Consider the following 10596-nt stretch of genomic DNA (forward strand, 5'->3'; position numbering starts at 1 on the left):
GGAGGAACGTGCCTCCCTCCAGCTTTGCTCGGCGCAGAGCAGTGCCGGCTTGTTTCCCTGTTGCCCAGAAGGTGGAGATGCTGCCTTGAGCACGGCAGTCACCGCACATCTGGTTCTGTTAGGGCTTTTCAAAGTCAGGCTGGGAAGGTGGCAGCCAGAAGCCTTGGGGTATGTTCATCCCAGCCCTCTTCTGAGGAGGAAGAAATTAGTGAGACCCTCCCTGACCCCTGGTAAAAGGTTGCATGTGGTCAGCGCCTATTCAGCTGTCGATGTGAGAGCATCCTCGAAGCTTCCACGGCCTGGCCTGGGGTGTCTGCTGTGGCTGTCAGTCCCTCCTGGGGTTCAGCTCCTGAGAGCTGATGCAGACTATAGACTGAATGGGGAACACTCCACAAGATGCCCTCAGGCAGGCCCAAGGGCTGAGTGGCAGCTGAGGGTCCCATGGATTCGGGGCGCAGGCCCACAGCCCCCCAGCCAGGGCTGCCCTTGATACAAACAAAGGGTATCTTGAGGAAACGCCTACCAGAATATCACACCTAACAGAGCTGTTATGTTAAGAGCCTGCCATAAATTTTTATCATTTCAAAATATTTTTTGACAGTACGGTGTCCCTGTGACGCATCAATCCGGGGAGGGGGGTGTGGGGGTAGGGGTTCTCCCTGGGGCCTGTTTCTCCTCTGTCCCCAGAGGGTCCCTGTGTATGGGCACCGGAGACGTGGCCAGACAAATGCAGGGATGGCCTGACTACCCCTTGCTGACCCCCCATTCTTGCAGGACGTAGAAGGCCGAGCCTGGGCAAGCCTCACCTCTGCCTGGAGAGCCCCTGAGGTAGTCAGCGTGGGTGGCGTCTGGACCGATCCGCTGTGTGCCCTGCAGGGATGGCTCCAAGGGTTGTCAGCCCCTGACCTCACACACCCTCCTGCCTGGGCCAGCCCCGCCAGGCCCCTGATGCCAGAAGATGATGATGTGCACAGAAACCCACCCTGTGGGCTGTCCATGTCCGAGCCCCCCTGGTGTCTCTGGAATGTAAATAAAGAGGGTGTTTCCCTGACATATGCTCCACCTGTGCTGTCCCTGATGCACCCCTCCCCCAGGATGACCCAGGTGGGGGTGGGGCCTGGCTGCCCAGCCTGTCACACGTATACCCCATACCCCCCCCACCCCGAACCCCACAGCCACGCCTCAGAAGACCCTGACCCTTTCTCCCAGGCACAGGGAGCATGGCTGTCCCTCCCAGGGCCCTCTGCTGGGTCTCTGTGCATCTCACAGCAAGGCAGGCCCTTGAGGGGTGGGAAGCCACTGGCTTTGTTCCAGAACAACCTGCCAGTGGTGTGGCCCAGTGACAGGAGTTGGCAGGGGTGTTGGAGGCTTTCTGTCCCCTGAACGTCAGGCATCTCATTACGTTTCCATTGTGGCCCTCCCAGCCAGCTTGTCTGCTGTGCTCGGGCTAATCCTGCACATTGAGGCTTGATGGGTCGAGGGAGCGCCCTTCGGCACCCGGCCGCACCTGTCAGTCACTGCAGAGAGACAGTGCTGACAGTGACGGGCAGGGCCCTGCATTGTGCTGGGGCTTTAGCGGTGGTTAATCTTGTGTCTTCCTTAAGAAAACATCACTTAGTCTACCCGCCCGGGAGCCCTGGATGGGACCCTGCTTGTCAGCGAACAAAGGAATGTCTTTGCACCTAATGGGCCTACGGGAGCCTCAGACACTCGCCTGCTTGGTGTGAAGCGTGTGCAGGAGCTCTCAGACGCCCAATTAAGATGCCGAGTGCAGGGCTGGGCCAGCGCACTCTTGACAAGTGCGGCAAGAGATCAGCCGTGTCCCATTTAACGCACGGTTGGCGGCGCGCCCCTGCCTTGGAAGGTGCAGGGAAAGCTCCCATGTGCACTGGGGGTGAGGCGTTCCCCTGCCTTGGAGGCAAAGGGTGAGGTCTGCAGAGGGAGGTCAGCTAACGTAGCTGAGCTGCTGGGGGTGTCAGGAGGGCCCCCTTGGAGTTGGGCTGGGCCCCTGCCATGGGGCAAACAAGGAACTTGAAGTGGCTTCGTTGTTTTCCTTGATGGTAGAAATGATGTAGCCTGTGTGGGAGCCATCAACACACACCAGGCAGTCTCTGGGGCGAGGACTTTCCACCTCCCTGCTCATGCCACCAGTCAGCCAGAGCGCCAGCTCCGTGTCCGTGACCCCACAGTCCCCCACCACCAGCGGTTTTCTCCAGGCACCCTTTGCCCTAGAACAGACCTTGCTCCAGCACACTTGCTGTGTCTGTAACAGCCACTGTCTCCACACTGTGTCCGGCCAGTTCACCCAGCTTGTGTCTTCCTCTAGGAAGGAAAGAAGCGTCTGCGGTGCTGCGCCCTGTCAGCCTCATTGTCTAGTCATGCGGGGACTCAGGACACCTCTTGAGGGATGCGTCCTATGTGGCCTTGAGGCTCCACAGCCCCTGTCCAGGAGGCCTCAGGCCCACTGGCTCCCCCTGTATGGGGACTCACACCTTCCTGGCAAACTGTGGGCAGGGGCCTGGCCCAATTCACAAAGCCAATGGGTATTCCATGCAAAAGTCTGCCACAAAAGGCCCAGCGCTGACAACTGCCATCACCTGGGCCACCTTCCGGGCCATATGCTGCTTCAGTATATGCCTGCCTGGCCATGGGGTTCAGCACCCTGAATGTTCCACATGCTCCTACTGCCCTGGTGGGCCCTAGGGATGACAGCTCAAGGTCCCCTGCCCAGCACTCAGGTAGGTCACATACTTGGGTCTCAAGTCTGAGCAAGAGCATGGGGAGCAGGACAGATGTGTTGGGCCACAGTGGTTTCTGTTCTGCGTGTCCCAGGGACCACCTGGCTCCAGACTCACTGTGTAACCCAAGGCCCCCTCCCTGGGCCCAGCCCTGCCCTGCTCCCCTCCTCCCAAGGAGCCAGAGCAGCACTGGCCAGGTGCTGTCCACTTGGCTCCAGGGCCACCTTCCCTCCATCTTTGCATGTTTTTATGGTGCAATGAAAATATAATTTTAATTTCTCAGATTGTTTGGTGTAACCTGTAATTATCCCCGGTGCTGTCCTGCACACTTCTGTCTATGGCTCCAGATTTCACAATGATGTAGGGGTTGTGGTGGTGGGGTGGGGGGGGATCGCTGTTGCTCAAAGGCCAAGCTATACCTTCCCTGCCTCACCCTCTGCCGTGAAGGGGGGCAGGTCACCCTCTGGTCACCTACTACCCCCCTCCTTCCCCTAGCCCCATGAGGTACTGTCCACAATGGTCCTGAGGGCCCCAGGAAGGTGGGTACACAGAGAAGGGATGACAAGTTATTATCAAGGACCTAAAGGACTCAGCAAGGGAGGGGCAGGCTGGGTCTGAGGCGGATATCTGGAGCTGATGGAGTGGGCATCAGCCCACAGAAGGTAGCCCAGATGCTCAGCCTGCAGGCCCTCTAAACCCTCCACAGTTGCTGATGACCCCCAATATTCCACAGCCCTGCTGGGACTCCCTGCCTTGCTGGGTAGCTAGTGGGAGATGCTGTCCCTACACATGCCTCAGTCATGTTTTCACATGACTGGGGAGGCCTGGCTGAGGAAGTGACCAGGGGCCAGGGGCCCTCACTGGTGGAGTTGCCCCATGAGAAACAGCTTGGCGTCGGCTGGCACCTGCAGCTCAGTGTCTGTGCCAGTGGCCTCGGGTTCAGGCTTGCCCCTGAGGTCCCTGGGGTCCCTCACTTGGCTCAGGCAGCAGCTCAAAGGTGTGACCAGTGCCCTGGGCCCTGGCCCACTCCCCAGCCTGAAGCAGGCCCTGGGGGCAGGACTGAGACCCTCGCCCCTGGCTCATACTGAGCTGTGAGGACCTGCCGCTGAGCAGGCAGTCCAGAACCCTGCAAAAAAGGATGCCCAAGTCAAGGGCCAGTATGCTCATCACAAGCTGTGTCATCTCCAGAGACTTGGGCCACCAGGCCATGTCACTGAGCCCTCCAGACCCTGTTCAGGGTGCCTGGCCCATTCTGGTCAGGGGGCTCCCTTGCAGGGCTCATGGCCCCACACTCATATCACTCACGGGAGCACCCATGTAGGCATCTAGTTCTTACAAGTACATTACAAGAGGTTCCTCTATGCTGGGCTAATAATCGGGGTCCAGGCCAGGGTGGACCCCCGGGCTGCTAGGGGCCATTTCTATCTCCCCAAGCTGGCCCACTCAGATGCAGCCAAGCATCCCAGGCCCCAGACTTTTCCCACTCATCTCTGTGTCCCTTTGGGAACCACCACCCCCACCCCTCTCCACCCTGGGCCCCCTGAGTGCCCCTTTCCATCCACCTACCTTCTTCCTTGTCAGTGCCCACTGTTCCCACTTGGCTCACCCTTGGGTCCTGGTCAGGGCGTACACAGGAGATGCAGTGGGCTAGTCACTGCCAGAGACAGGTCGGGAGCCAACCCCTCCCCACCCCCACCCCCACCCCCGACCCCAGGTGAGCAAGCAGCAGTAGGGTGTTCTCTGTGTGAAGCAATTCTTGATCCACATGGTGAGGATGCTTGCATACGTGGCAACCTCTGGGGCCTAAGCTGGGCCTGGCTCTTAGGGAGCGGCCCCCTAGCCTCAGAGGAAGATCCTCACTCCTGGCCCCAAACTCACAGGCTGTGGACTCCAGCCTTACGTGGGGTCAGTGGCCTTGGCCTGAGGTGAGGGAAAAGCCACTGACCCCACGTAAGGCTGGAGTCCACGTAAGGCTTACTGACCCCACATAAGGCTGGAGTCCACGTAAGCCACTGACCCCACGTAAGGCACAGAGGCCAGAATCAGGGACAGAGCAAGGGGTGTAGTCATCCCAACGCAAGACCAGGTGTCTCTCCCCTGGAGCCACCTGCAGGACTGAGCCTTGCCAGCCTTTAGCCTTATGCCACGAGGGACCCCAATTGCCTGCCCACCCATGGCCCTGACCCTCAGCTGACAGGCCACCCAGTGTAGGGAGCCACCAGAGGTTGCTCCTGCTGCTGTTCCAGGATCTGCCACAGCCCCAAGCCCTCTTGGTGGGGTCACAAGCACTCTGGGCTGAGAAAGTGGCCCCTACAGTCTTTGGGCTGGAGGCCTGCTTCTATCTCCCCCTTCTCCTTCCCCTCCTCTCCTTCCCCCATCTTCCCTCCCTTGGCCTTCCTCCTCCCCATCCTCATCAGGTTTCCCTTGATGCTAGTGCCAAGCAGCTGCCTTGTAGAGGAAGCTCAGAGTCAGACGACAGGCCTCATGGGGGCAGCACTTTATGCCCCACCCTTGTTTCTTCCTCTGCCACCATCTTAGACCTGGGCTTTCTTGCTGGATGCCAAGTGTTCCTAGGAACTGCCTTAGGTCATCCTGTACCAGGCAGGGGTATCAATAAATAAACAGATATGCCTTGGATGCTGCCCTCCTGGGTCAGGGAGGGGCAGAGGAATGGGACACAGGCTCTGCCCACCCCAGGCCCCTCTGCACACCCAAGCTGAGGGACGTGCTTGACGCTCCATGTGAGCGGCTTCTCTAACGGGCTTTTTCACAGGTGTGGGGGTGGGGTGCTTCCCCCAAAGTTATGCAGACACCAGCTCTGTGCTGCCCACGGCCCAGGCTAGGCATCCCAGCTCCGACTGGGCAGGCTGATGGGGTGGGCAAGCTGCTGGGTGCCCCCTCAAACAGGCTGGTGAAGGAGGGAGCTGCACAGGTAACTTTGGGGAAGACCCAGCCACAAGCTGTGGAGATAACGAGGCTAGTCTCTTAAGATTCTTCAACAGGCAAGAACTGTCAAGATAGATAATTGAGAGAACTGAAAGAGACAGCAGTTCACGCATACAGGCCAGGTCACACCTGTGAGTGTGGAGGGGCTGGTGCCCGTGCTCCCTCCCCCACCCCTCTCTGCTGGAGGACCCACACCCAGCACTCCTTGGGCCTCACCTTAGGCTGAAGGGCCAGCCTCCCCGCCCAGCAGCTGTGACTGGTGTCACTACTTCCTGTTTCCAGATCCCACCATGATGGCGAAAGTTCGCCAAAGGCCAAGGACATGCAGCAGACTCCCTGGGCTCCCAAGGGCCACAGACAGCACCCACCTTAGGCTAGCAACATGACTGATGTTCAGGGAGCAAGAGTGACAATAGATGTGCCACCCACTGCCAAGTAGCCAGGGTCCACCAGGGGGCCATACTTGCTCCAGTTGATGCTCTGGATCTCTGGGACAGCCCTGGGAGGGAGGACACAGGACTTGGGGACCATTTTACAGATGCTGCTTCTTGCACTTCCCCGCAGAATCCCTCTGAGCAGGTCGGACTCGCCACCCTTTCTTGCCTGTGCCCACTCCTCCCCCATCCACCAGCCCTTGCTGCGCAGCCCAGCCACTGCTAAGCTCTCAGGTTACTGGTCCCTCCACCCGAGGGCTCTGGGAGCCCTGCATGGCCTGGTTCCCGGCCAAGCACCTGTGCCTTCAAGGGCAGTGAAGAGGCCGTTGCGTCAGCCCATGGGGCCCAGCAAAGCATCTTAGAGCTGAGCCCGTCTAATCCCAGCCCCAACGTGGTTTACGGTGCTTGGGTTTCCCTAATCCCGAAATCCAAGCCAGGGTCCCAGCAGCCATCCCAGCGCCATCTGAATGGGCAGCACGAGGACCCCCTCCCATGTGCCTACCGTGTTTGGGGCTGACCTTCTGGGACAGTGCAGAGAGCTGGGCACTCAAGGGTAAAAATCGAACTCTGATAAACTCAGGGGAGCTCAGGAAACAGCCAAGCCCTCTGCTGCCTGGCTGGTCCTGCTCCGGCCTCTTCCCAGGCAGGAAATGCAAAGCCAGCAGCGACAGCAGAAAAGACTGGCAAGGCAGGCCCAGCTCAAGACTGCTGAGGTTCTGGCCTCTAGAGTTTCACAGGACAGTGATCCGGCCTTGCAGTTCCACAAAATTAAGGGCTTTTTTTTTTTCCTAATAAAATCAGGATATCTGGCTTATAACTCATGATCAAATAACACCAAATGCTTGGGAAGAAAGTGGGACCATAAACAAGAGACGGTGTGACCTTGTTACACAGCAGCTGGGTGTCAAGAGCCAAGTGGGCCCAGCTCCCTGCCTTCACCACTGGCCACTTACCCAGCCAGGGCTCTCAGGCACTGGACACCAGGCACATGGGTGTGAGCACCCCAGCAGAGGGCACCCCATAGTCTCCCTTTTTATAATTTTATTAGTGAGGCATGCAGGCCACGTGTTCTGAGAACAGCTAATGGTGCCTCGTGGTCTTTAGCATCTTTGAGGAATTTTCATACCCATAAATTTCCCAAAGCAGATGTAATTAGCTCCTAAGCTACCAGGGTCAAGATATGGGACAGAATGTGAGGAGATCAAAGTAACGTCCAGATGTGTTTTCTTGGGGCCTCCCACTTGATGAGTGAGACCGATGCCTAGACCCCCCAGAAGTCCCCATGGGGTGCAATGGTGCAGCCAGGACACAGGCATGCTGCCATCCTCCTCATGGAGGCCTCAGCGCCCAGTCCCTGCCGTGGGAGAGAGTGGATAGAAGGCAAGACCTCCGTGCGGCTTCAATGGCTCATTGTTCTGCCCTTGGTGGCTGGAATTGGGCTGGGTGATTATAATAATAAAGTCTTAACAATCAGCCAGTGGTTGGGTTTCCATAGCTTGGGGAGTATTTGATTTTCAAAGTCTTTGGCAGGGGAGATGGTGTATAAATGGAGTGTGTTGTTCATGTCGGCCTGTTCTTTGGAAGTCAGGGTCCCATCCAGCACCTTATTTCCCTCAAAAGATGCTTACCTGTCAGCTCCCTGATGCCCGGGCATATCAAGGAGGGAGGCTTACTAGGAGGCCCTGGCACAGTGTGAGTGAGTCCTGCCTTCACCAGCTCAAACAAGCCCGGACCCCCATCCCACCCTCGGGGGGGCTGCTACTAAGTACAAATGGCGGCAGTGGAGGCACTCAATGAGTTGGGTGGCTCATCTTACTCCTGCCTTGTACCCTCTCCCACAACACACATCTGGCCCTTAAGCCTTTGCCCATGCTGTTCCCCCAGCCCCAAACCGGGCCACCACCCTCTGTCATGGCTAATTTCCCCTCCTTAGTTAAGATTCAGTGCAGAAAGGCTTCCCTAACACCTGGCAAGGGGCCTGCTTAGGGCTCCCATGAAATGCTGTTTCTCTCTCACCCCTAAGAAGCCTCCCTTATTCACATCTTTGTTCCTAGCACAAAGCCTTGCACATAATAGGTGCTCAGAGCACGGCTGTCAAATGAACATTAGCATGAAATATTTATGTTATATTTTCAATACCAAAATTTCCACAATGCCCTGCTCTGTAAGATCTGAGGACATGTGCTTCACACACACTATGCATCCATGGGAAAGAGGTTATGGCTTAGAACCTGACCCAACTTACTTCAGCTTACCTCCTCCTGGTTCTGACATTCCAGGGCTGCAAGAGATAAACAGAACACCAGATTTTCTCCAAGCATTTCATCAGGCACCATGTGCCCACAAAAGCAGGCACAGCAGGATTGGTGCCTATAATATAAATGTAAGGAGGGGCTGGCCTGAGTAGTGACTGGTAAATTTATATAGGGCTTACTTGCTATAGTTAATAATGATCAACTCTAGACAAAATAGAAAAGATAACTATCTCAAGGCACTAAGCAACAAATAAATAAAAGTGGCAGAAACTAGAGGGAATCCAACCTTTGGAAGGAGAGAAATGCACTGGGTGAGGTCCATATTTATACTGCTTTTCCCTTGAGGGCCTTCTCCAGGGCATAGCATCAGTGACTGAAATATGAGCACATATTGGCTCATGTTCACATATTGGCTCATGAGCACATATTGGCTTGATGTTCCAGAGAACAGAGTTTTGATCAGCCAGAGAATCTCGAAATGAGGAAGAAAATCCATAAAAAAATGTGCATATAAACTCCCCTCAAATCCTCGGTTGAGTCCTGGACTGCATATGTATGAATGAGACTCAAGGGGTCCAGTAGAAAGATAACAGCTGAGCATAGATTTCAGCTATTGCCTACCACAAAGGAGGGAGTGTGTGGATCTCAAGATCTGCCAAGCTACGGAGACTGTGCAAACACCACAGGCTCTCCATAGAAACCTCAGGAAGTCCATGCCTTAGGAGAAAAAAATTATGTTCCAGGATGAAAGGGTTTGTGAAATTAGGACTAAGGGCAGAAGTGCAACAGATCTATCCTAACAAATATAAAACTAAGCTTTCAAAAGTTCAAAATGGAACAAAAACAATGTCAATATGCTTCAGAAGAAAACAATCCAAAGCCCCTACCAACTGCCATTTGTAATGTCCAGAATGCAATAAAAAATTACTAGATGGGCAAGAAACATGAAAATGTGATTCCCAGCCAAGAAAAAAAGCAATCAATTGAAAACAGCCCCAAGATGATTCAGATGTTGAATTAAAACGTAAAACAGTTATTGTAAATATGTTTAAGTATTCAAAGGAAAAAGTGGTCACAATGAATGAATACAGGGGATCTAAGCAGAGATCTCTTGGTAAAGAGAACCAAATGGAAACACTAGAGCTGAAAAGTACAACAAATGAAATGCAACTGGATGGACTTTAACTGACCTTAAGAACAGATTGGAGATGACAGAAGAAAGGGTCAATGAGCTTGAAGACAGAGAAAGAATTCTCTAATCAAAAGAATAGAGAGTGACAACAGAAATAATATGGACCAGAGAGACCATATTAGAAAGTCTAATATAATGGTGGCTTAGAAGGAGAAAAGAGAGAGAATGGGGCAGAAAAAAATCTGAAGAAGCAATAACCTAAAATGTAATGAATTTTGGATCAACTTACAGATGCAACAATCTCAGCAAATCTCAAGCAGTATAAACATGAAGAAAACACACCAAGGCACATCATGGATGGTCAAACTCTTGAAAATCAAAGATAAAGAGAAAATCTTGAAAGAAGCCAGAGGGATAAGGACACATCACACATCTGACTTTATGTCAGAAAAAAAATGTAGATCAGAAGCAATGGAACAAAATTTATGTGCAGAAAAAAAAAAAGCCAACCCAGAAAATCTATGTGCAGTAAAAATATTCAAAAATGAGGGAGAAATGAAGACATTTAAATGACAGCTGAAATAATTCCTCAGCTGACTCACACTGCAACAAATGCAACAGGAAGTTCTTCAGGATGAAGGGAAATTACACCAGATGGAAGCTTATAATGACAGAAAGCAAAAAAGAGTACCGGATATGGTGACTATGTAGGTAAATCTAAAATGCTATTTTTTTCCTTTTCTTATTTTCTTTAAAAGACACTGATTACTTAAAACAAGGATTGTAACAATGTGCAATTGGGTTTATATGAATGAAAAACATGATAACAGCAAAAAGATGGTTGCAAATGGACTTATACAGTTGCAATTTCTTATACTTAATGTGAAGTGGTACAATATTAACTCTAAGTAGACTACAGTAAATTAAAGATGCATATTGTAAACTCCTAGAGCAACCAGGAAATACAATTCAAAGAAGTACAACTAAAAAGCCAATAAGGGTGCCTGGGTGGCTCAGTCTGTTAGGTGTCCAACTCTTGATTTTGGCTCAGGTCATGATATCATGGTTTGTGAAATAGAGCCCCTGCATCA

General features: G+C 53.4%; 1 protein-coding gene across 4 annotated transcripts in view; it reads left to right on the plus strand.

The window, feature by feature from the left end:
• Positions 1–1051, plus strand: part of TXNRD2 (thioredoxin reductase 2) — a 51602-nt gene extending 50551 nt beyond the window's left edge. For all 4 annotated transcript variants that reach the window (XM_045042141.1, XM_045042142.1, XM_045042143.1 and 1 more), the window contains exon 18: positions 775–1051. The gene's annotated coding sequence lies outside the window, so the exon portion shown is untranslated. The remainder of the gene's footprint in view (positions 1–774) is intronic.
• Positions 1052–10596: the final 9545 nt, after the last annotated feature.

This window comes from Felis catus, chromosome D3 (assembly GCF_018350175.1).
Source record: "Felis catus isolate Fca126 chromosome D3, F.catus_Fca126_mat1.0, whole genome shotgun sequence".
Lineage (NCBI taxonomy): Eukaryota > Metazoa > Chordata > Mammalia > Carnivora > Felidae > Felis > Felis catus.